This window comes from Rutidosis leptorrhynchoides, chromosome 8 (genome assembly GCF_046630445.1).
Source record: "Rutidosis leptorrhynchoides isolate AG116_Rl617_1_P2 chromosome 8, CSIRO_AGI_Rlap_v1, whole genome shotgun sequence".
NCBI lineage: Eukaryota > Viridiplantae > Streptophyta > Magnoliopsida > Asterales > Asteraceae > Rutidosis > Rutidosis leptorrhynchoides.
The window spans coordinates 17,953,796-17,958,542 of NC_092340.1; the positions used below are offsets into that span (position 1 = coordinate 17,953,796).

General features: G+C 32.6%; 1 long non-coding RNA gene across 6 annotated transcripts; it reads left to right on the plus strand.

Annotated features, from left to right (window-relative positions):
- The first annotated feature begins 1,076 nt into the window (after positions 1-1,076).
- Positions 1,077-4,478, plus strand: LOC139861777 (uncharacterized). Of its 6 annotated transcripts, none has more exons than XR_011763948.1 (6): positions 1,077-1,235; positions 1,996-2,174; positions 2,316-2,485; positions 2,746-2,815; positions 2,900-2,976; positions 3,171-3,778. It is a non-coding gene; the product is annotated as an uncharacterized lncRNA (long non-coding RNA). The 6 variants fall into 6 exon arrangements; XR_011763949.1 differs by having other exon boundaries at positions 1,996-2,072; XR_011763951.1 differs by having other exon boundaries at positions 2,012-2,174.
- The last annotated feature ends 269 nt before the right edge of the window (positions 4,479-4,747 follow it).

The following is a 4,747-nucleotide window of genomic DNA, read 5'->3' on the forward strand; positions in this document are numbered from 1 at the left end:
GCCTATAAGTGTTGTAGCAAGGTTTAGGTATATTCACTCTATAAATAAATAAATAACTTGTATAAAATTGTATCGTATTTAATAGTATTTCCGAGTAAAAATTAATATTATTTCGTATACACCTCTACGCACATCAACAAGGTTGCCCCTTAACCCTTGAATTCCACACAAGGGCGCTTTCCGCACATCACGTTGAGGTGGCGGTGGGGGAGGGGGGTTTTACAGTCCATGCCTAAGATTGGGCCGGGTTTCCTCCTTGCAACAATTGGGGCGGGTTATGCAACTGCGGGATATGAACACCTGGGTCGTTTTGTCCCTCTGGGTAATCTCGAACTACTATTAAAAAAAAAGACAAAATTTCATTCCTCGTCCCTGAACTTTACATCAAATTTGACTCCTCGTCCTTTTTCTTTTTTTTTGTGCATCCCTCGTCCCTAATGTATCACAATTCTACAACCCTCGTCATTTTTCTCGACTCCTCGTCATTTTTCTTTCTGTCAATTCTACATCTCTCGTCCCTAAAAATGACGAGGGATGTAGAATTGTGATACATTAGGGACGAATGATGAAAAAAAAAAAGGAATCAAATTTGATGTAAAGTTCAGGGACGAGGAATGAAATTTTGTCAAAAAAAAAACTTAGAATCATTTTTCGAATTTAGAAAGTATCTGATGTAACTTAGTTTGGGAAAAAAAATTATCACGGTAAGTTTTACTCGTAATACTTCCGTCTCATCTTGATAGTCTAGTATTTCATTTTAACTGTTTCAAATTAATAGTCCACTTTCACAAATAGATAAAAATGATAAGATAGATTTTTTTATGCCCTTAACTTTAGTATCTCTTCTCTTCTAAACATTATAAGAGGAGCATTATCTCTCATAATTAAAGAAGCTAACACTTTTATGACCATAGGATTATTAGTAACTTTTAATCACAACCATCCATTTTGTGTGTTAGCTAACAAAAAAAAACTAGAGTAGCTAATCATCCAGTTAAATGATTAAAATACCCTCTTATTTGATTGTAATCTACAACATCTACCACTTAATTAACCTCCCCACATTGATGCTGAAAACCTAATCTTTCTTTCAATACTGCTCTGACGTTCTGTCAATCTACTGAAGTTCGGCATAAGTCTCAGTGTTAATTCAATTTACCTAATCACATAGGAAGAAGTTGTTGAACGAAGTTATATATAATTGATTTCGATAAATTAGTAGATCATCCTTACGGGTAATTTTCTTCAATTCTTTTAGGGTTCTGTATTCTACATCATCAGGTATGTCAACTTTTGTCTTTTTATTTAATATGAAATTGAAATTAGGTCTCATACGATTGATTCGGATATCAATTATCATATTGATTTAATTTGATTGATATTATTTATTTAATTATTTTTTGCTCAAATATTTGGTATTGGGGGTTTGATTGTTCAATTGCTTTTTAGAGTTAGGTAAGTTAAGATCAATCTCAAATTTATGATATGATTTTACTATTGTAGATCTTTTGACGCAATTATTAGTTGATTGATGATTGTTAATGAAATAGAAGGTGAAGTTATTGTACATGAAGTAGAAGGTAAACTTATTGTACATCTACATAAGGTAAAGTATTCTAATTAATCATTATTATTTGTTTGATATCTAGATTCATACACTGTTCTTAATGAGTTGTTACATATAGGTACTTATGATTTTCATAAAATTATTGTTTAGTATTCAGTATCAGTATAAATCTCAAGTAAATGTATGGTTCGTGTGTTGATTAAGGTTGCCTTATTCTTTCGATTAATTTACACTTTTTCACAAAATTATAGTTACACATTTGGATAACTAGGGTGCCATACATTCGACGTCCCAATCGTTTTACGTGTTCAGTAAACTGCTTTTATGATTTGAATTGCAATAAGCAATCAAACCTAACCTAAGTTGACTCAAGTGTCTTGGTGATATTAACTTGTTGCTTCACCCATTTTCTACTTATAACTTATTAGGTGTTGGTTACACTAGGATTGGAGTCAGGAGGCACGCTTCACCAATTTGCAGTGCAAAGATAACTTTCATAACATAGGTAAATTAATATATTAGTTTATCACTATAATCATGTAGACAGAATATTTGAAGAACTGAATCAACACATTGGCAACAAAAAGTGCACTTGAACCGTGAACATGTAAGTTGGGTAACAAACTTGCAGTTTATCTTGTGATATGTGCATTAGCTCACACATCTTTATTCGTCAAAAAATGGACTGGATGGGTTCCACTTTTTTATGATTCTGACACCATCAAGTTTTCTACGGTTTCTTTTGCAGGCAAAATTTTCGAAGAAGCGTTGTGATGAGACCCATGGTAACTGTGTGAGTATGCACATAACGATTAGAGATTCCGATATGAGTCTGATGGTCCATTTTGGTAAAATCGATTCAAGAACGTCATTGTTGTCGTAATCATCTTCATCCATGACGTGAAGAGTATCCAGAAGGTATCTGATTATGTTTCTTTTTCTTTTAGGGATGCTTATAATCATTTAAATGTTTCATGTTATTAGTTGGTTATAATGTGTTGTGTGATTTTCTTAATATATAGTTCAAACAACTAATAATCGTTTCGCATTTATTCTACGTAATTTTTCTATCTACATAAAAATACAAGCTCTTCCTTGAATGATTTTAGCATTTTATGTACCTTTTAATGTTAGTATTATGTATTTATGTTTTTTTTTTTCCTTTCATGTTGTTGTAGATGGAGACTACAACGAAAAAAATCGCCATGATCTGTTCTAACTACGGCAGTGTCTAGCATTAAGTTGCGGGTTTGTATATTCTTATGTTTAGTTTGTTTGGATCTTGGATATATGATGCATAACTTTGGGAAACCTTTCATTTGTTGTTCTTAGACGAAGATGTTATGGGAGTCAATCAACCACTTTGCGAAACATGGTCTTTGTGTAGGGTTCAGAGGGAACTATGACGGGTGAGTCTTTGTCTAAAAATTTTCATTTGACAATTTCATCAACATATGCCTTGAGACTCATTTTACTAAAATTGCTGGCTTTGAAGTTTTTACAAATAGGTATTTAAGGAATAATCTTTTTAAGAAGTAACTCCATATTTCATCAGAATAGAGTTTGGGCTTACACCCTAATTTATTTTCACTTCTCATTGCAGCTTCAATCGGCATGCTTTGTGGCTTTGATTGGCATACTTTTGAGTTGTTGCAACAAAATTTTAATTGAGTAAATGTTATAGAATCAGGGCAATCTTTAGCAAGTTTGGTAAGGAAATCAATCTTCGTGGTGCTTTGTAAGTAGTTGCTCTTGGGTTTGCACTCTTCGATATTAGGGCATAGTCACAAATGCTTTCAGTCAAGCAATAAAGATAAGTTTGAAAATTATTATGTCTACATTATTTTGAAAAGAAAAAAATAACTTTAAACTTGTGAACATCAGAGGTGGCGAATTGGGCGAGTTAGATATAGGTTTCTTTCTAGCATATTTCTTTTGATTTGTTAACATGGGCTACTGCTTTCAGGTAGCAGCACACTGGCATAGACTATAACGCTAGAAGTGATTATTTGTAAGTATTCATTATGAATTTTCTTTTTGCTATCTTTCTCTTGGTCATGAACCTCACATAAATTGGAGGTAAATTAAAGGTGTGGCGACATGGGCGGGATGAATAACCTGTTAAAATAAGTAATGCATTGGAACATATGGATATGGGTTTTCGTTGTACAAACACCTTTGCGTTAAATATTCTAAATTTACGTTATAATACAGCAAGCACAGGGTCTGCATATTTGCACATTCATACGCACATGTTTTCACTGTTGATTCTTAAATTGCTTGAGCTATGAATATATCATGTGATCTTCCTAAGATTGAAATAACTTCTACTCCGAGAATACAGCAAGCACATGAGTATAATTATTGTATGGGCTGGTGTAGACATATTAGATACTCCGAGAACCGCAAGTATTAGGTAGGTTCACTAATTACAAATCTAGATAAACTGATAGATATTCAAGAACAAGATTAGTCGCATACAGTGATGATATTTTTGATCAGGTTACTCTAGAACAGCAGTTAATGAATGGATATCTGCGAGTTCTTGACTACATGTGAAAATTAAAGATGTTTTTACAATCGTCCCAAACCCCCGATCCTTTGGATCTGATGCAACCTTTCTCCTAAGGTTCAGATTCAGTGATATCTTTAAGTCATAGAGGTTAGCTGATTTGTGAGGTTATATCAACTTCATGATTTGTTTTCGTAACATTTCAAAATAAAATCTCTGCATTCGCGTTGGTGCAAGTTAGATGTTAGCACATCTGAAATTACATTTCTTTATACCTTGACCAATATGGGTCAAAATTGCTACATTGAGGATAAATTTTTAGTAATACAATATTAAGAGAATTTCATTAGTTAATTTCTATTGTATTTACCGAACTTATGTCGTAAAACATATGTTTTAGTGGTTAATTTCTAATTTCTACTGTATTTACCCAAATTATGTTGATTGATCTTATATAGATTAAAATAACCATGATGATTTTTGTGAGTGTTTAATAACCGCATAAGGCATTGATTTGCTATAATCAAACCAATTGTTGATAAAAATCTGAGCCCAAAAGTTACGAGAAGTGATATTTCCACAACAAATTTTATAGACCCTTACATGGATTAATAAGTTGTACAATACAATACAACATATTAATGCATGCTTGTGATAGTTCTATACAA